This window comes from Perca flavescens, chromosome 7 (genome assembly GCF_004354835.1).
Source record: "Perca flavescens isolate YP-PL-M2 chromosome 7, PFLA_1.0, whole genome shotgun sequence".
Lineage (NCBI taxonomy): Eukaryota > Metazoa > Chordata > Actinopteri > Perciformes > Percidae > Perca > Perca flavescens.
The window spans coordinates 16,601,366-16,623,395 of record NC_041337.1 but is presented as its reverse complement, the minus strand read 5'-3'; the positions used below and the strand labels follow the sequence as shown (position 1 = coordinate 16,623,395).

Sequence of the window (22,030 nt, the reverse complement as noted above, 5' to 3'; positions counted from 1 at the left end):
AACTCTAGTTTTAAGACCCTCATTATTTCACTTTTGTGCTCAAAAGTTGCATATATTTAATCTAAATTTTTTTTTTTTACCCAATCCTTAATCTTGCAGAGGAACCTAGTGTGAAAATCTAGTTTTGATACCTTATATAGTTATTATGTGTACATGGTACATCCAATTTTCACACACTAGGCAGTTGTTCTTGCCCACCAGAGGGCAGGTAAAGCTCTCTGCAGCAGTTCAGATTGTAGGAGTGCAGACTGCTGCAATAACACCTCTCAGCCAATAGTGGAAGCACTGGGCACATCGTTGCTAAGCAGCAGAGTACTAAAGAAGAAGAAAAAACGTGCCAATTTACCTGCGTGGGCGTGGCAACAAACTCTGCTGGCCCCTGGGTGTGTCTTGTTCATCGAAGTTTAATAAGGTCTTGTTGTTGTTGTTTGGTTTCTACCTATTTTAAACGTCCGTCAGTTGGTAGTTAACGGACGTGTGTAAAGTGTGTGCTTTACCAAAGTTAATCTTAACACAAATGTGCTATGGGAAGTCTATAAGGTGTGTATGCTAACAGTTAATTTAACTGACAGATTTGGACCTTAGTCAGCTAGCTAGCTAGCTATAGTTAGCTACTAGCACTGTGTTTTGATACCTAGCTAACATTTTTTTATTGATTGCTGTTTCATGTAATATTGTTACTGCCTGATGCTCCATATTTTGTTCAATATTGAATGCTTTATGGAAGATATGACAGAAAAAACAGACATTTTTTTGTCGGCAGTTTGTAACTTACCACCCCAACACTTAACTGTGTTGCACTGGGTCAGATTTCATTCAACATGTTAAGTGCTTTATTTGCTTTATGGCTCAAAACAAGAATAAGGCTACTGATTTACAGACATAAAAGGAACATACACTATTTAAGGTACCCACCAAAACAAGTGTTAGCCAAAAAGTTAACTTCTTGACTCAATCAAGCTTCAGATCCAGAGATGACTCTTGGCAAGAAAACTCACTTCCTGGGGACTGTTTCACAAAATCAGAATATATAAATCCAGGATAACTGATAAAGCGAGGCTTGACCTAGTCTAATCTGTGCATCCTGGCTTGGTGCGTTTCACGAAGGCCAAGCCAGGCTGAGGAGGAGCGACTAGGTCGAGCCAGGCTGAACTAATTCAGATAGATGCGCGTCCACGGATTTCCTCAAAAGACCGCGAGGTCGATCACAGATTTACTGATGCCAAAATGGAGAATACGCATTGTAGATAGGATACTTTATACAGAGTGAGCAGCAGCTTCTTGTGGAAGTATGATGACGTGAAACACATTATTTGAATAAAAAGAAAATAACACGGCCGCTGTACTGAAACAGCGAGAGAAAGCGTAGCAGACGATCACGGACCGACTGAATGCGTAAGCAGCCTAAATATATACATTAACTGACCTCTGCTCTGAATGGAAACCGTCATAATCCTACCATTCAATGATTAGGCTACTAATCATTTGCACAAATTAACAATTGTACTCTTTGCCTTAAAAGTAAGCAGAAGATAATGTTATCTCAGGAAATTTACCATCAAGATCCATTTTCTATAACGCTAGAATATGAAGCGTAAATATTTCTTTCACTCTGTTCCTCCCTCTCTCTCATTGGCTAAAATATAAATTTTCTAAGTCATATTAACTTCCACTACTCGCTTTTAATGCAAAGTGTACAGGTGTTTGTTTTTGCAAATGACAAGTGACACATTGAATGGTTTCATTTAAGAGCAGTAGTTCATAAAAGTATATTTTTAGACTATCATTTAGTCTGTCCGCTATTATCTGTCACGCTTTTTCTCACGTTTTTTCATTTTTTTTCTAGAGGACGAGTTTCCTTCTCTACATATTATATGCCTTGCTCACTGGTATATATGGACATAGAAAATAAAAACACTGAAGAAATTGCACTGTAAAATCTAGAAACTATAAAGATAATAAAGTGATAAATTCCATGCACACTATAAACATGAATGGAACAGAGTATATTCATCAGTTATTTAGCCCCCAGGCCAAATATAAGGTCAAAAACCATTAAGGTGTCCTCTCCCTGTTGTTACATGAATGTACAGTAGCCTACATCACTAGATAGTTACTGGTCCAGTGAACTAAGTCTATAATTTGGGAGGATTGTACAGTTAGGATATGTTCTTAAAATTGTACAATCCTCCCAAATTATAGTCCCAGTTTACTGGACAACACAAATTGTGTACTAAGAATGCCAAATACAATGCACATGGAAGCAGAACAAACATGATCCTTATTGTTAAAGAATAAAAAAATAAATTATAAACTAAAATAATTTAAGGTGCATTGGGGAACTATAGAAATGTACAGCATTGTATGTATCGCCCTTAGTAACAGACTTCATTTAAAACTCATTTTAAATTTTATCAGCCTTTTCTAATTATCTCAACAACTGCCATAATATATTCATCAAACTTCTTACAACAATATGAACAGCAGTCTTCATACAGCAATATAACAGTAACAATGACAAATTTATAATTATAAAAAAGAATAATGGTCACAACTTTAAATAATAACAGTACTTAAATGAACAGCAATATGCACCTGTTGTATTTTAATCCAGGCTGATAACAAAAGGGTAAAACCACTGCTGAGTGAAGAGAAAAGATTCCAGGATTAAATAAATCCTGGCTGTTAGCCTGGTCAGGACCAGGCTAGCTGCACAGAATAAATCTCCATGGTGATTTATGTGCCTCTGCTTTCGTGAAACCGAGTCAAGGCTAATTTCATCCAGGATAACCAGGAAATCCCGGCTTAATCCCTTATCTTGGTCTTGTGAAACACGCCCCTGGTATGATTTCACAAACCAGTTTGTTTTAGTCTGTGTACAAATATAGCTGTATTTAGAGAGGCACTTGTAGTCTTGCCATCAGTTACAACACAGCGGCTGTTTGTTTGTGCCAATTGATTTTTTTTTTTGGGCTTGCTATTTCTGCACACTAACGTTTTTGGTGCATACTTAATATTTTGAAACTGGTTTCTTATCCAGCCTCGGTCCTCCTTTACACTATTTAGGTTTAGCTTTGCACTTCAGTTTTTGGTAAATACAGCTGCTTCGTGTCAGCTATCAGAATCGATTAGTAAGTTAGGGTTAGATATGGAGTTTTCATAGTTGAATGAACTAGGGAAGGAGATAAAAGGCAGGGACAAGTCCTTAACTACATGCCAAAACAGGTCATTCATGGATTATTCAGACACATGCATCCCGCTATTCACACATATCTAACAGAGAATGCATTCATTTTTTACCATAATAAAAGACATCATATGTAATATAATCAATATGTTGTTGTTGGCTATAAGTTTATTGCCACCACTTTGGCTATATATCGTAGCTCATTGCAATTGGTGTGTGTGAACAGGTGAATAAGAGGCAAATTGTAAAGCGCTTTGGATAAAAGCCCTATATAAATGCAGCCATTTACCATTTAAGATAAGTGGGCATTTCAGGAGATGTGTAACTCTGCTCTCCCAGTTTACGGTTACTCGCTTTTACCCCCTGTCTTTGGTGTCAGTGGTAAGGCTTCTTCTTACCCCACTGACCTACACATATATTTTTTTTAACAATGATTTTTTATTGTTTTCTCATTCTGACCTACACATTTACATACAGTACAGGACAAAAGTTTGGACACACCTTCTCATTCAATACATTTCCTTTTAATTTTCATGACTATTTACATTGTAGATTCTCACTGAAGGCATCACAACTATGAATGAACACATATGGAATTATGTACTTAACAAAAAAGTGTGAAATAACTGAAAACATGTCTTATATTTTAGATTCTTCAAAGTAGACACCCTTTTCTTTTTTATTAATAAGGGAAAAAATTCCACTAATTAACCCTGACAAAGCACACCTGTGAAGTGAAAACCATTTCAGGTGACTACCTCATGAAGCTCATTGAGAGAACACCAAGGGTTTGCAGAGTTATCAAAAAAAGCAAAGGGTGGCTACTTTGAAGAATCTAAAATATAAGACATGTTTTCAGTTATTTCACACTTTTTTGTTAAGTTGTTAAGTACATAATTCAGCGAGTAATGACAACAACGATCCTTCTTGACTACTATCAACACTCTCTGATGAAAACAATGACTGACGATCGCCTGCTCTGTGTTTACTAGGTCTAGAGAGATGTTCCGTCATTTCTGGTTTTCATTTTTTGGGCGGCAATACAGATTAGCGCCGCCTGCAGTTTTGGAGACGTATTACATTTCGCACACGCGCAGAACGTACGCTCGAGTCGCCGTCACTTCGGTGTGTTCCGAGGCACTTTTTTTTACCTCTGGGAGCCGACTGATCAGTCCGACTGCCTTTTCTGCCGACGGTCAGCTATCGGGTTGGTGTGTCAGAGCCTTTAGACACGGAGAATGACAAAAAAGTGGAAATTAAGTTATTAACAGTTACTGGGCCCCATTAGTATGATGATTAACCTTTTAGGCCTTTTTTCAGGTGGCTAAAATACGTTTTGCTGCTGCCCCCATACACAGCAATACATTACTTAGCTTCCGTGCCAGTACTCCTGCCTGCTTCTCCAAAACTGGGGGCGTGCCGACCACCGTCTACTGAAGGTAATACACCAACTATGGACAAGTATATCATATAACTCACTTCAAAAAAATCAAAACTATCCTTTTAAGTCACTATAACGAATGTGTGGTTAATTCAGTTCAAATCTCTTTAATCTTCAGCATGCCTACAACACAGCATCTCTTACCCTCCACTAACGGAGTACAACAATCTGTAGTGGATATTTTGGCTTCGCTTTTGCACAGTGGGAGGAAGTGGAGACACGTCGTCCATCTTTTTTCATAGTCTATGCCCTCCACTTTCAACAGAGTACGACAATCTTTAGTGGAGATATCGGAAATAATGGTTTGCCTCTAGAGTCAATTAGTCATAGTTATTACTTACTAACCAATTAAACTAATAAGGCATTCACTGTATAAATTGAAAACAATGCAAAGTGCAGCCCTCACATTAGTCAGTCATGACTAAATATCCCACTTACCTAAATATTGTGCAAAATATGGATCTTCCAATACACATGTTTTCTCCCAGGGCTTGACAGTTGCCTGGCTATTTCTGGGAACCAGATTTGGGTTACCGTCAACCAGTTGGGGTCAGGTCATGCAGCCACTTTTCTTTCTTTTTTTAAACTGCATATATTGTCCATGGTGATCTGTTCTCCAGGTAAATGAGAGTTTTGACTAATTAATTTTATTCTGTCTGAATTGTTGAGTAAAATTGTGCATGTAGACAAAAAAAAATTAAGTTAAAACCCATAAAACGAATAATATTAACCTAGACTATAGTGCCCCATCTGAAGCTGCTGAACTCAAGCAAATAAAACTTGAACAGATCGAATGGTTTACTGCAATACCTGTGTAAAGCACACCTTTATCAGTGAGATGCCATGTTTTCTGGTTCCATGGAGCACATTGTGAAGTGCCACAGAACTGAATAAACAGCTTAAAACAATTGGAAAGTTGCTTAGTACATAACCTTTTAATACATTTTCTCTATCATTTATTTTATTTTGTATTATTTGTGAAAAGCCTTATTCTCTGTGACATCCGATTAGTGTACCTCTGTGTCTGTAACAGTGAGGGAGAACCAGCAGAGACATTTGTGCTGTGAAAGTATTATTAATCATTCTTGATATCAACTTCTGTTAAGATATGGAGTGCAATTGCACAGCATCATGGACACTGCAAATATGAAAATTGTATTCAAACAAAACATGACCACCAAGCTTTAAGCAACAATGAAATCTGTGATGAGCCCATAATATAGTTTGGTTATTCACGGTGTCTCAATATGGGAATTGTCTTATGTGTTTTGTATGTCCTGTATTTTAGGTATCCTCAGTGAATGAAACAATGCTGCATCTGTCTCTGTGTCGTCCGACGGGATTTGGAAGGAGGCTCTTCCCCACCTGATGTCTTTACTGAGTTACAAGAACAAGTAAGAGAAGTAAAGCAAATTTTCTTCTTTTGTTTTTCAGTTCCACTCAGTTGCCCATTAATGTTGTGCAACCACATACATGCGAGTTGACAGCCGGAGGTATCAGTGATTAATCGCGTGCATGTGACTCGGACGAGGCAGCAGCTTGAACAGGTTGCACGTACGTGGTTGAGTGTTCTTCACCATATTTCAGTGCTGTCAAAAAATCATTGACATGTTCCATCCAATTCAAAGAATGTTTAACTGTTTTAAAGGGTTTGATGGGAAAGCAAGTCAAGTATGACTTGTAATTACCCCCTGTTCAAAGTTTGTACATGTTTTGACAGAAAACAGTGTGGTTAATATTTCTCCCCTCAATGAACAACCAGTAATAAGTGTTTCCCCCCCCAGTTTTTGATGATCTTGTTTGTTGAAGGGGTTCACAGTTGATCTTAGACTTCTATTTCTTCCATCCCACATATGATAGCTATGACGATATGTACCCCTGAGACCATATAACTTTGCTATTTAACTTTATATTTTTGGTTGTGTTAGGCCGTCATGTGAAATGTGACGAACCAATGAGCAGGACCGCTTTATGGAAATATAGGATTTTTACATGATTTTTACATGAATGTGATGAAGTATGTTGATTTGTATTTGGTATTTAATTATATGGATCAGCTCTTGTACATGTGTGGTGTGTGGATGTGATTATCTCTCAGAACAATTTTTTTTTTTTATAGCATGAACGAGAGGCTCTATTTCCCAGTAGCTGTATGCATGAAAAAAAAGAGAAAAAAAGATTTCAAGCATGTGAGGAATTTCTACATTTGGGAGGGAGGATGCAATCAGTAGCATGGGACTCGCAGAGGCCTCCTCGGGTGACAAATTGAAAGTGTCTCGGTCTAGTTTATAGCCCTGATCAGGTCAAACGAAAAATATTGGAGGTCTGGGTGAGGAGACAGGCCCGCCTGGTGCAGATAAATGGACTGATCATTTCTTATTGAGAAACAATTCCTAAAAGGTAGTTTACTGTGTGACTGGGGAAGCGGCGAGCGGAGAGCAGAACACGCACCCACTGCTCCCTCCCTGACCCTTCCTCCACTGCCGGAATTAAATGGATAGAGAGAACGCGTGTTTCTGATGGCACTCCTCCGCCAGAGAGACACTCCATTTGTTATGAAGTAGGGGTTCTGATGAAGTGTAGGGAGCTCCTCTTTCTTTTTTCCCCCTTTTTTTTATCCTTCCTTTCTAAGGCACTACAAGGCCGGCCTTCAGTCTGCTTCACATGAAATGGATGGAAGGAGCCGATTGAATTTTACACTCCCCTGGTCATGATTAATGTGTTTGGTGTGGGGCGTCTTGGCAGTGAAACTCCACTACCACTAGCTGGTGCTCAAGCTCTCCCATGGCTGTTACAGCAAGGCAGTTTTGTTCAAGAAACCCGTCCTTTGATAGCACACAACCCCTTCAACTCCTCTCCCCTTGTGTTAATAGAAAATCTCTGCTCTTGCCCACTCACTCGTTATTACTTCACGGTCAGTTTCTCAGTGTGCTCTGTACCCAGTGTTACTTGGCAGGCTGTGCTGTAAATGTCAATTTATCACTTAACCCATTGTTAAAGGGTGAGAGGGCTAATAAAAGATGCCAAGTCATGTTATCGGATTCTTTAACAGATGATCATGGTGTCAGTTTACTTATTCAGACTTCATGCATGGACCTAAAATTACACCAGATTTCCAAGAGTGGACCATTTGTCTTTGAAAACTGTTTTTATTCTTATTAATCTCTTATGGTAGGTTGAAAATGTTAACAGCAATGTTGTAAGTAATGTGTAAAGTTTAAGTACGAAACAACACAGAGAATTGCAAATATGTTTCCATAAGACATAAACACAGAAGTTTCAGAGCGATAAGATAATTGTATTATACTGTGAATTAGAAAATGAACTCACTATCATGACCTGGACCTGTCCAGCTACAGCTGATCCAGACATCTTCAGAGTATCTGATGATAAGGAGGCCATATTTAATGGCATTAAAGGCTGGGGGGAACAGACTGGATTTACAGACGTGCCTTAGATGAGAGATCAATTAAGAGGTAACTGAGTGGATGAGCCAGACTAAGCAGGAATAGGAGCAGGTTTAATTTTTCATAAATAATGTACAGTCTGTGAAGAGAAAAGGAGATAGAGGCAGTGCAGCCTAATACCAGTTCGATCCTTCTTTTTTGTAATTTGTTTTCTCCAATATTCAGACGCAGTTTATTTCAGTTTATCTTTAATGTCCACACCATATTTTGTTTCAGTCATAATCTTGTTTCCTCATCACCGCTGTCCGTCTATTTCCACATTAATTTTTCCATCTACTGTACAAACATCAAATATCAAATGTGTTTATACAGTTATAGCCCAATAGAAGCCGTTTAAGTGGATTGTGTGTTGCCCTGCTGGAAGTCCCTGTGCATCCTCCTCCTCAGTAGTCCAAACCCTGCTTTGATCATCAGGACTTCGGCGGATGATGGATGGAGCTGTCGCGCTCCAGGTTGTCATAGCATCTGTTGCATGGTGCTCACTGTATCCTGCTCTGTCGATGCTTGCATACACACAGCTGGGTCTCCACCTCTGTTTGTGTGCGGGCCGTTTGGTGGGTGATGATGGAAAATGAGAAACCCAAACCCACCTTTCAGCATAAACTTCCTGAGGTTTGAATTTATATCTGTCTTGCATGCTATAGGTAACAAGGTGAACTGGTATCTCCCATCAAAAGAGTTTTTTTTTGCCTGACCTAAGCTGACTTTTAACAGAATGGGTGTCTGTGGTTGAAATGGTTTAAAAGTGGTCTCCAGGTCCATCCTCTACTTACGTTTGGTGGGGGTGAAGGTATAGAGGGAGAAGAGAGAAGATAACTGGAGATAAAAACAATGGGAGAGTGACGAAGGGAGGGATGGCTGAATGAGGGAGAAATCAATAGGAAATCAGTGTTTGGGGAGGGCCTGTCGTTTATCAGGTGACACGGTTAAACAGCGTTAAGGCACTAAAAGTGAGAAAAATATAGGCCATCCCCATGCTGGTATTGATCACAGCGGAATGGGGCGGCAGAAGGCTGAAGCCACTAATAAAATAAGACGTATCTGAGTGGGAATCAGCCAGGGATCGATGGGCACGGTGATCAAGGCCAAAAACATCTTCACTGGGATTTAAGCTTGTTCTACTGTCCTGTGCCCCCCTTACACACCTCAGTATGAGCAAGGGTTGGTGTGAAGTGGTGGGGTCACATAGAGGCCCGTTGGGCTGGACTTACCTGTACTATAAAGATTTATGGAAGAGAGAGTGGGGTAAAAGCATGAATTGAATGAGAGAACTTAAGGTATGGAATGAGATTGACAAACCCGGCTCTTTATCTTCCACATGCTTTGATTTATATAAAATGTAAGTGCTTTTTTTCCAATCTATACTGTAAATTTCATCTGTCAGTCACAGTGATGAAATGTCTCATTTACACTGGCATTTAGATCCTTTATTCACTACTTTGTGAAAACTACACCTTCAGGTCTTCATCAGATATGCCAGTTTCACCATTACACACCTGGATTTATATAGTTTCTCTGATTATTTCCTTGCAGATTATCTTCAGATCTGTGTCAGATTGGATGGTTAGTGTTATTGATTGGCATTCTTCAGGGGTTCTTATATTTTCAGTGGGGTTCAAGTCTGGGTTTTGGCTTGGTGGACTTCACAAAGTTGTGTCTATTGGATAGCTGTTATGTTGAGATGTCAACACCAGTCTTGTACATGTGGTCTTCAGCAGTTTTCAAGGACTTCTCTGTATTTGGGTCTGTGTGTCGTTCCTTTAATCCAGACGAGCCTCCTTAGTCCTTTTTTAGTTTAATTTGCCAAAGGGGTACTGCAGTCATTCATATGCACAATTAAGTATTTCTTTCTGTTTTTATTTGTTTCATTTGAATACATTTAGGAAGAAACCTTTCTTTATGCATGTGTTGAAAATAATGTAAATTGTTAAAAAATGTTTTCAATCTGTCATGAGGTATTCTGTTAATAGCAACATAGTTTGAATTAAATATGAAACAACAACAATTGAAGGGATTTTTAGGACTGCCTCATCAACTGTTAATGGTGCTCTGCTGTCAATAACAATAAGAATCCTGTGACATCTCTCACTTTCCTTTCCTCTTTATCTTCATTCGCCCTCATTTAAAAGCTGCTGTGTTGGTGTCATCATGCAAGGGGTTTTGTCTCAAAATGGGCCATAACAAAGAGAAAAAACGGGGTAATCAGTTGTTGTGGCTGATTAACATCTGGCAGTCGGCATTTAACGAGTGCATCAAGGCATAGAAAAGTAGAGGTTTAGTATTATTCCAGCTTCTTACTTGGGTTTGAGCTTGGGAGCAGTGGTTTAAATAGACAGGATATCTCTATACAGACTGCTGTTTTCTAACTCTTTTCCAATTCCTTTGCCGTTTTTCTCCTCATTTATTGCACACCAGATGGTGCAAGAAGGATTCACTGGAACAGATATGATAGCAGAGGTGCTAACGGAGAAGTTGTGGCCTGTGGTCCAAGGGGACATTCATTCCAGTAATTTGAAAATCTCCATTGTTTTTGTATGCATTTACTTCTTCATAAACAGATGTCAGCGGGCTAACTTTCCCCAAGTGTGAATGAGGACATTGGATGTTCTTTGTCTTTGAATCCCCTCTAGACCGTGTCTGCTTTCTGTACACAATATATCTTTCAACATCACACACATAACACTACAAAAACATTCAAATGTGTACAAACCCCTGGCCAGCTGCTGTAGTTCTTGGAAAGTTCTGGTCACTGCTGGACGTTCAATCTTTCAGCATGTTGATGTGTGAGTAGCTATCTTATTCACAGAATTTAGAAGGACGTTTCCGGTGTTGAGCAAAAATGCCAACCGGCTAGTATAGTTCAGAGGCAGTGTCACTGGATAGCAGAGGGCATGACGAATAAATCCTGATAGTTCAGAGTTTTTTGTCTAGGACAGGGAGGTTACATAGGTCATAGAAGACTTGGAAATACTAAACCCCCAATGACCAGAATCAGTGTCAGTAAGGGAAATGTTTTTTTTCTTTTATCTCCACTTTTTTCTGCGCATCCTACTTGTAGTATGTTTAACAAGTGCTACAAGCGAAAGGCGACTGAGGAGAGAGCAGAAGTGTGACAAATAGCAGCAGATCATGCAGAAAATGTGCAATGCTAAACATCAGTTACTGCACATGGGAGAAATGATGTGTTTGTGCAGTGTTTGCTGTCCAAGGAGTTCTGGTGGGGAAGTTTATAAAAAAAAAACAACAACAAAAAAACAGCATTGCTCTCACAGCTGGGAACTTGGAATTGAATACATGGCTTCCTTTTCACAGTTTAAAAAATTATGTTGAGGAGGGCAGAAATTCTTGCTGGGGTTTTGAGTTTTTTTTTGATGTGTCGTGATGACGATTATGAAATCCAATAAAAACTAATTAGGAAATTAGGAGGCAGATCAATAAAGTTTGCTCTGGTGGAGCATGCTGTTTGTGTATGTGCGTGTGTGTCTCTGTCTGTGTGGGTGTATGTGTAGGTGTGTGGCGATCAGTTTCTTGTCGAGCCCCTTCTGCCCAGGGAGTGTGTTGCAGCTTTGACCCGGCCAAAGCAATTGTTACTGATACTCCTCTGTGGATTCAGTCTGCTCTACCCTCATATGGCTGTAATTTATATTTTGTTGACTGCCGGTTTATTCGTTTATGTGTAATCTAATTCCATGGGTTCTCATTTTTGCTAATTCCATCTTCTAATGTTACACCTAATGTACCCTGAAACCTCTTTATTGCTCTTTATTGCTCCAGCTTTGCTTTACTTACTTACTTAATTTATTTATTTAGAGTTGGTTTGACCACCACAAAAACAAGTGACGTAGTGGTGTTGCACTGACAGGAATGTGATTGAGAGTTGTATGAGGTTTCTGTCTCGCCCTTGCCTTGAAAGATGAATGGCTGTGTTCAGATTCTGTATAGAAAGCCATACTATCATGAATTTTACACTTTCAGCACTTTGACAAGAGTGAGCAGAAAAAGTTTGATATTAATGAAATTAATATCTATGTTCATAATATCCTTCCAAACTCAGCTACACAGTGTATCAAAGACCTTTTAATTCCAAACTATAGTGTGAGAAAGAAGAGGAACTAAGACCAGTCTGGACATGAATACAACGCGGTCCCCACTGGGAATGGGGTTGAGGGGTATGGTGGTGTTGGAGTAGGGGTTTAGTTTAGGGGTGTATGGGTGAGAGGTGGGTTCAAGCCTGTCGGGCCTGTAGGATAATAAATGAGTTGCCAGGCCAGGCCAGTCCAAGAGGATCGCAGGGTGTATTGGACAGTACCGACCCCTTCCCGCTTTTTCTCCCACACCTCATTCTTCTCTCTGGCCCTACTCGCCGCCCACCAGTCGGTATGGAAACGGGGCCTTATTTAGCAGCCGGACTCGTACGTGTCCGTGGCGGGCGATTTGTCCTTGTCTAATTACGGCTGCTGGCTGCTACCCGCGTGCACATGACTAATGGAGGGGCTGGGGCCGGGGAGGGGCGAGGTTGGGTATAGGGGGGAGGCAGCGGGGGAGGAGGAAGCAGTGGACGAGCAGACTGGCCGCTGGTGATTTGTGGACCAGGCACTCTGTCATTGCCCTGAAACCATTTGTCTTCAAGAGGAGTCGGGAAGAAGAGGGGTGGAGATGGAGGGGATGGTGGTGGCGGTGGGGGCTCCAGGGCAGAAAATGGTTTACAATGACTCCCATTTTCCAGCACTTTCATCCTTGGCCACAACAGCGTGCATGGTTTGCCAGCGATGGGATGGAATGGGCGGCTGACGTGATGTAGGATATGACAGAAACCTTGACAGCTCGCCGCTGCTATTTCTTTTTAGGGGGTTGGCTTGATGGCCACCCTCCCTCTCCCCTGAGAGCAAGCCTTATCTGTTTTCTCCCTGTCATGTGGCGAGAGCAGAGGCTCTGTAGATTCAATGCTCTGCTGTCTGGACTCTAACTTGGAGACCAATTATATCTCACATGTCTCCAACTACACACATACATCACCCCCAGCTTAGACTTTGGCTGTTGTGTTTCCTTTTTTATGTCACTATTCAACACTCGGTACAGAAAAATACTTTGCACAACTACAACATGAGACAGGTGCGTAGGAGGGGGACAAGCCGGTCAAATATATAAAGTTTTAATAATAGGCAACTTTGCCTTTTATTAAACTTAAAATATTTTTTGCAAGTTAGACCGTGTGCGGGAGTTTTTCAACACTCAACATGTTTAATTCATCCAGAGACAATGGTGATTATAGACAGGACTTTACTAGTACAGCCTAATTCTATTGACTATTTGGTAGGTGGTAATAATAATAATAATAATAATAATGTATAATTTATTGATCCCGCAATCCTCTTAATGTAATGTGCAGCTTTCTGAAGTGCACCCTTTTCTACCTGGGGTCTTTATTAGACTCAAGCTAAGGTTTCTTCAGCTACACAGACAGGAAAGAGCAGCGGTAGGGCAGCAACTACTAACTCTGTATTGATTTTACACAGTTTTTATCTGCCCCCCTGTGCTCTTTCTCCAGGTCTTTTTAAGTAAATAAACACCAGATTTGTCATGTTTGTCCACGGAGAGGAGGGGGTCGATGGAGGGGATAGGGGGTGGTAGAGAGAGGCCAGGCCCAGGCTTTGTGCTGGGTCAGCCATGATTCATTCTGCCATCTCATGGATGGAGGGTTTCTGGTAGGATTGTTGAAGGGTGCCTGTGGAGCCTCTCTCTGACCTGTCCCTCCCCTAACGCTCCTGGGCAGCCCCGGTCCTAAATCACCGGCTGTCAGCGTGTTGGCAGAACAATGGTGCAGGGTCTTCTGCTCCATCTCAGGCTCCAGCCGACTGGACACGGTTTCCTCCATCGTTAGTGTAAGCTTGTACCCTCTCTGGTCCTTCCTGGCCCCTGAGCCCCACAGGGCCCAAGGGAGGCTTGGGCTTAGCCTGATGGTCTGATGAGTTGCTGGGCTTAAGGCCTGTTGGTATGGGGGCAGGGAGTAGGGAATGTTGCCTCATGGATATTATATCTTGTCTCTTTGCTTGTTATATATGCAGATAATGTATTTTTTTCATGAGATGTGACAGGTTGTGACCGTAGTACGCTGTTTGTATAAATAGTGAATGTTACACTGTACATAACTTGAAGGGTGATGAAGAATCTCAGCTTGATTAAATATTTAAAAAAAAATAGGCAGATTAATCAATGATGAAAAAGTCTTTAGTTGCAGCCCTAAATGACTGCCTTAGTCATTAGTATCTCTCTTTTACCCTTTTGTCTCGATTGTTTTCTCCGACTTCCCGATTTGCCCTCCTCCTTTTACTGTTTAAAGTCAAGAGTCCGAGGTCAATCTATCAAATCTCCTAACTGTGGGTCGATCAATATGTCAGCAGCCCTACGCTCCCTCAGCAGTTATGATGATGTTCGCGGTCCTGCGCCTGCCATGGCTGCTGTTACTGCCGCTACAGCGCTCTGAGCAGGGGATCGAACCCAGCCTGTCAGGGGGCCTGACGGAAAGCATGAATCACTATTACTGGAGCTGCTGTTTGCTCCGTGGTGCTCGGCAAACATGTGCAAACTCCGATGCACCGTAAGTAGTGTACCAACCTAGACACACACACACACACACACACACACACACACACACACACACACACACACATGCATCTAGGTTATTTATTCCAGAAAACTTCTTCGTATACTGGAATGTAAAGGTGAATTAACTACACACAGACACACAATTATCCATCCATCCACACACAGACCCACCTAAATGTGCACACTTTATCACTCAATTAAATGTCAGTTGGTATTTGACCCATTAGCTCCTGGAACCTGATCCAGCCTGCCTACCACCTCTGGACTTGTTAGCCCGGTGTGAGCTCAGTTCAGTGGGCCTGGAAGGGCTCCGGTTACCCCTCTAATCTCATTGGAACGCTTTAGCCACGGCTAGCGGATGCCTGCATGTCCGACAAACAGCCCACACACTAATAGCACCATGCTTTTGTGTTTATGGTTTGTGTACGTGTGTTCATGCACGTGCACAAACAATACGTATATGGATCTGTTACTAGTAAGCACAGGGCTAGGGAATATTATGTTGAAAAATGGTTTGTGTGCGTGTGTGCAAGCAGTGTGTGTGTGTGGAAATAATATTCTAGTTTACAGGATGCAATTTCCCCTTAATATGCCCATCCTAATGTAATTTGGCGTCTATGGAGTGTCTGTGCGCTGGGCCGGGCTGGTGTGTGTTTCTGCTGACTGCTCCTGTTTTGTGTTTATATGGATGAGTGGCTCTCTGGAAGAGCATTATGCATCCTTTTCAGCATTTAAAGATTATGTGCACGGTGGCGGCAGAAGCATTAGACAAACAAGGAAATATGTCTTTGATTAAAATATCTTTTATCTCTTTATTGATTAAAAGGCTTAGTTTGGTAATAGAATGCCTCTGCCCCTCCCCTCAGGCCCTTTATTTGCTTTCTTGTGCTTTCTGTTTTTTTCAGGTCCCTGTCTATAGCTAAGGATAAAAGAAAGTGGATGTTTTCCTGTATTTCAGTGGTACAGCTAAAATGATATAACCAGTGTGTAAGCAGCTGTGTGAAATTACAAATAAGTACACGCAATGGCACAATTCAGTTATTGCAGCGGGCGCACATATGTGGAGGTTTGCTCCTTGACGCAGCGGCCGCGGGTTCGACTCCGACCTGTGGCCCTTTGCTGCATGTCATTCCCCACTCATCTGTCCTGTGAAAATACCCTAAACCTAATCCTAAAAAGAAAAAAATCCCCGGGATTGTTCTAGCACATTTATTACTTTCTAGGTTAATTGATTTGTATATTGCTTCACAACATTTTGTGTCATTTATTTCTGAGAAGATTTGTTACACAAAGAAGAGTGCAGTGTTTCCCACAGGTTGAGAATTTACTTGTGGTGGTGGTGCAGGATGTGACGGTGCAGCGTGTGATGGCTGGGTTCAGAACCCTGATCATAATAATATCAGACTTCTGTTCTAAGAATAATCATTCAAAGAATAATCATATGTCAATTATTTACCAATGAATTGAGTTGCTTTCCTTTTTCCACTAGCATGTGCACTGTGTAAGTGGAGAAAGTTGGTCCAGAATACTTGATGAACCTTGACTTTCCTGAAGGGTTGCACGTGACAGCCAGATGACAGACACACTTACAAAAACACAGTGAACGTCTCACCTACAAAGGCTTTATATTCTCTAGTGGCTTCTAGACATCAGGGTCAAGCCCCGCCTGTACCTCATTAGTCAGGTCACAAGACAAGCTGGGTCGGAGGCCAGATCATGTCCTTAAGTCAGAGCATGTTTATCTGTGTCCCTGTGAACACCTTACTATCAAGTATTTTTTTGCCTCTACCCTGATCACAAAGAGCGACACAGGAAGAAGAGTGTGTGTGTGTGTGTGTGTGTGTGTGTGTGTGTGTGTGTGTGTGTGTGTGTGTGTGCTTGATGGGGAGACACTGAGCTGAGGCTGAATGAGAACAGATGGAGATGTGCTCTTTAATTAACCCTGCAGAATCACAGGGCTGAAAACAGGCCTCGGTCCGTGAATAACATCCAGCACATCCAGGGTGTGTGTAAGGTGCAATGTTAGTGTATATGACGTGTGTGTGTGTGTGTGTGTGTGTGTATGGAATCTACTGTGGAGTAGCCGGGGCATCGACCCGTTCACCCATCCCCCTTCCCTAGAGCGGGGCGTTTTATTTCTCATTAGCGGGCAGCAAACTGCTGGGGGATGAAATTTGCTAACAGGAATTAAAAGTGCATTAACACATCTGAGAGATTCATTTCTGCTAATAGTTTTATTAGTGCTCTGACCTTTCAGTTCATTAGAGGACTGTGGGAGAAGGGAGGGGTGGAGAGAGGGAGGAAAGGGTGGATAAGAGGGTCTTAGGGCTCACTGTACTTGGGTAGACCTTTGGAAGGAGCATTCACAAAACGGACATAATGGTGGCAAATGACTGCACTGACGGCTTTTTTTGATTTGTTGACTGTGATTGTCTATTCAAGGACTTACAGTTGTCTACATCATTCTCCTTCAAAAGGTGTGCTGTCTCTCTTCCTTCATGAGATGATAATCCACCACCTGCTCTTCCAGCAACTGCTTTAAGACAGTGCCTTCTCAGTTTCAGTGGCCTGATGCTCACCTCCCTCCACTCAATTACCAGAATTTATAACACAATGTTTTTCAGGTCTGTTAGCCCTTGAGTGTATCACTTATCCAGCCGGTTAATTGTTTATGAACTGTGCCCTCCCCCTCTCTCAAATGAAGTCAGAGAACCAAGAAAAGAGCAGTGAGTGTGACAAGAATGGCATTTGGTGGGGGGTGAGGGGAATGGGTCAGTCAACAGTGTTTTAAATGTAAAGTCGACCAATCAAGTCCAGCAGTCGCTAACAGTGTCCCTCCTAGATGCCATAGATAGACAGTGAGATAGTATTTGAATTTACCTTACCAAGGAGGGCAGCTAAAAGGGAATTAATGTTGTTTTCTTTCTGTTTCATTGGAAAGCAAGTGAGACAAGTTACAGTGCAATTTGCTTTCCCCTGTTCCCTATAATTAGCACCTTACAGAAATGAAATAACATTGACGAGAAGGTCAATAATCCTGATCTATAGTGAAATTAATCCTGCTATCGACACAACAAGCAAACAATACAATTAAGAGCAGAGGGAGGTGTGAGTGGAAAAAAGAAAGTAGAAGGAAAGCAGCAGGTCTGAGGAATAGGATGTGTTTTATCTCCTGGGTTCACTGTGCTGAAATTCTATTGAGGTTTTTAATTAATTCATCCATTGTTAATGAAGGCAAAGCGAGGAACCAGGGATTATACATGAGGAGAGGAAGCAACACAATTAGAGATATCAGCCCAATGATTGCTTTTTTAACTTGCTGTTGTTTTTCCCTTGTACTTAGTTGACTTGCTGGGTTACATTTATTGGCCAGTTTAAAATGAGCTTAACCTCTTCTGCGTGCCACCACACTGAAAGACATCTAGAAGGGTGGTCAAGTTTAGTTTTAAGTAACTCTTATAATGAAAAAGCAGCCTACATCACTCATGATCTCTATTCAATTATACATTTGCAGTTGCAAATGATACAGTATGTTCTTACAGTATACATTGACTCCTTTTTGAAAAACTGCACAGGGTTGTGGTGACAGAAGTCTAAGCAGAGCTACCTCCTGTCAACTCTTCATGCAGGGTTTGATGGCATTACTAGGCAGTCTGTCCTCCCAGTTTGTCATGAATCTTCTTCTCTCTTCCAAGTTAGTATGTGCCTATTGGATCTCCAATACGAGACATCAGGATGGTATTTCAGGTATCTGCATCACCTAAATGGCTCATCTCATAGCCAGTTGTAATGAAAATGTAACGGTGAACTACTGTATACTCCTAGGACCAATTCCCATGTATTAGATTAGATATGCAATTAATCAATGAAATGCACTTTAGCATCTAACCAGAAGTGCAAAAAGCCTTAATGTGCAAATTAACGTACAGTATATTGTAATAATATATGGAATAAACAGTAATATCTATACAAACACATACATGGTGATATGAATACAAAAAGTTATTTCCATACCGGAAGTTGAACCCAGGCCACTTGGGTGAAAACAAGGAATCCTAACTGCTAGACCATCTGGGAATCAAACACTTCTTTGGTTACTATGCACTGTAACCATAGGTCAACTGCTCAACCCTGGACTGACGCGTAGGCCACATTACTGCAGCTGCTGCATCTAACCGACAGTCAGCCTTGTAATCTGAAGTCCAATTTGTAGCTTTCGCATCCACGTAGCGTCTGTAATAATCAAATGGGCCAGTCCATACCTATGTAGGCTGTTGATTGATATCTGTCATCAATATTGCAAGCAGAAAAGAATATATATATTCTTAGAACATTACATATATATTTAAACAACATCTTCCTGTTTCTGATCCTAGAACAACAAGAGTAAGTACAAGTAAGAGTAAACCTGGCTCTCAGTAGCATAACTCACACATCTACAAAAATCTGTAACAGGATGCTCTGTCTTGTCAGCCCATAGCAGATAAGCAATGCCAGTGACAGAAGGGGGCATGATGCCGTTTCCAGCTGAGTAGTTTTAACTTGCGTTTGGACTGGCCTGGGGATCCAGAGTGGAGCAGAGGCCGAGCGCGGTGGGCTGCCGGAAGGATGGTGCATCTGAGCGTCGGAGGGTGAAGAAGGATTGCCTTTCAAGAATTACGAGCCATTAAATCAGAGCCTGGAAATCTCAAGGTTCCCCAAGACTGCTGCACAAGGAATCTGGGCTGGAGAAATATTGTTTATGGTTTAAAAAGCCTGGCGATGGATTTATAAAAGAAACATTCATCATTGCAGGAAAACGGAACAAAACATTCCGGAAATAAATACTCACTCTATAGGTATACTTGTCACCCAGACAGCACAATAACAAGTGAATTGGGAGGGAGATCCTTCATTTGCTGGCAGCTGGCCCCCAACCATGCTATGTGTGAGTCTGTGTAAGTCTGTGTGTGTGTGTCTGCTTTTATTGTGCAATGAAACAGATTAGTGTTTTTGATCTTAATATCCCAATGTGTTTTTAATTTACATATGAAAGAATATTATGAAAGATGATTTTTTTTTTTTAAATGGATGATTTAGACCACATATTGATATCCTGTATGGTTGGAAATTTTTCCATTATTTCCCATTTGACGTGCCAATAGAAGTGAGTCCTCCAGTAAACATAATTAACGATATTGATTATTTCCGGCTGACCCATCCCTGGAATAGAAAAATATGGCTTTAGTGAAGTAGCATTTTACAGGAAGGTGATGGGTTTTGGTCGGTATTGTGACCTTGACACAGTGTGAAAAATCTATGCTGCGGTCTTAGTGCTGTCTGGTACAAGGGGTGCACTGAACCTTGTAAATCCACTGTTGTTATCCCCAGTAGTCCAGTGGTAATTTGATATTATTGTTGATGCTGGTCTGTTTGATCTTGCCGCATTATACATCATACAGTATTTTGATAATGCCCCCAATCCTCATTCTTGTAGAACCTTCCACATACAGTAAGTGCTACAACAAATTATTTTAATTATCCATCTATCTGTTGATTATCTGCTTGCTTAATCTTCCCTCTATGAAATGTCAGGAAATAGTCAACAAGAATAAGGCTGAATTCACACCAAATCAGGCGTTGGGAAAAACCGCCAGTCTTTCCATTCATTTGAAAGTGGGTAGTCCATTTAGGTTGGGCGGTGGGGACCACAGGGGATTGAAACAGAATCAACTTTTGGAGAAACTCAACCCAACGTCACGCTGCGGTGGCCAATCATGTAACCAGCGATCAGACAAAACACAATGGAGTGTAACGATACGTTTCATGTACACAATTTGGCCTTGGGCACCAGTTTCTAACCAACCGTAATGATAGGCCACAAGATGAACATTTCCCAAAACTGCTATCAATTTTAGATAAAAAAAAAAAATGCTTCTTTTAAAGAAATGTAAGATTTGCATATTTGAATAGTAATGCTTCACTTACAGTCACTGTCTTTGCTGGTCATATTTGAAATAAAAGTAATTCCTCTTTGATCTTCTTGTTTTACACACGGATTTCTTTTCCTCTGTGCTATGTCGGCATGTTCACAGTTCCCCTAAGGAATAGCACGGGCTGTGGCCAGGCATTCGTGAAAGTATTGATTAATGAATCTATGAGATTATGCATATTGACTGATATTGATGAGTGAGGATTTGATCAATGCCACACTCTTACAAACACTTGTCCTCATGGGGATTTTTGACTGGTAGAAAGTGTCAGTGGAATGAAAATGAGAGTACAGAAACAAATAGAGCTAAAGAACAGATGACAATGATGGAGTGGTGTAAGAGGAAAAAGAAGCGTGGGAGAATTCCCCATTTGAACTACACGTGTAAGTGTGTTGTTAGGGCAGCATTTGTGGGCGTAGAGATAAGTGTATGAGGGCTCATGCAAACGCAAAGCAGTATGTAAGTATTTATGTGTCTCAATGTCCAGGAAGGCAAGGTGCTGACTGTCAGCGGGCAGACGTGTGTGTATGTGTGAGCCTGAGTGTGTCTGTGTGTGTGTTTGATGGATGGGCTGGCAGCGCAAGGCCGTGGATAAGAGTGCAAACAAACTGGGTAATAAATGAGAGCGACACAGGAGCAGTGATGGGGCCCACTCCCAAGCTCCTGATGCATGCCGACCAGTACCGGCAGCCATTTGTATTAGAGAAATGAGGACGCTGTCACTGGGATGAAGAGACAATGTTCATCCTAAAGAGTAAAAAGGTCTCTCTCTCTTTCTTTTTCACTCCCTCCGTCTCTCTTCCTGCCTCTCTCTGCCTCACCCACGTGCACAAAAACACACTTGCACTGTGGGTTTCAGCTCAGCAGGGGACTAATCAGGGCGAGGTAGGGTGCTAATGTAGGCCATAATGAGTGGAGTTCTCAGTGACACCTCACACACCACTAGCTCTGTTTGGGGAACGCACAGTGGTGGAGCTGCTGCTTGTAACACACACACACACACACACACACACACACACACACACACACACACACACACACACACACACACACACACACACACACACACACAGCCTAGTGTCACCTGGGGACAGCAACTTCACAACAAAACCGAAAAGGAAGGTAAGAGGGTGTAAGTTTTGGTGGATGAAGTTGAAGTGGACAGAACTGGGGAGTTACTAGGCGCATCATTTTACCCTAGTAGATTTCAGAGAGAAGTCGGGCTTACCATACTTTTACTCAATTACAATTGTCCAACTGCTGTAGTTGCTACTTGCTTTTCAGATTTAAGATTTTACATTAAAAACACGATAAGATAATAAAACACAATACTAATAAAAATGCTTATGCAAGTCAC

At 41.3% G+C, this 22,030-nt stretch overlaps 1 long non-coding RNA gene across 1 annotated transcript in view; it reads left to right on the top strand.

Annotated features, from left to right (window-relative positions):
• Nucleotides 1–369: 369 nt before the first annotated feature.
• The window catches only part of LOC114558441 (uncharacterized), a 36,709-nt gene continuing 15,048 nt past the window's right edge, over nt 370–22,030 (top strand). Inside the window, exons 1-3 of the long non-coding RNA XR_003692961.1 lie at nt 370–540; nt 4,508–4,626; nt 5,917–6,022. This is a non-coding gene — a long non-coding RNA (uncharacterized LOC114558441). The remainder of the gene's footprint in view (nt 541–4,507; nt 4,627–5,916; nt 6,023–22,030) is intronic.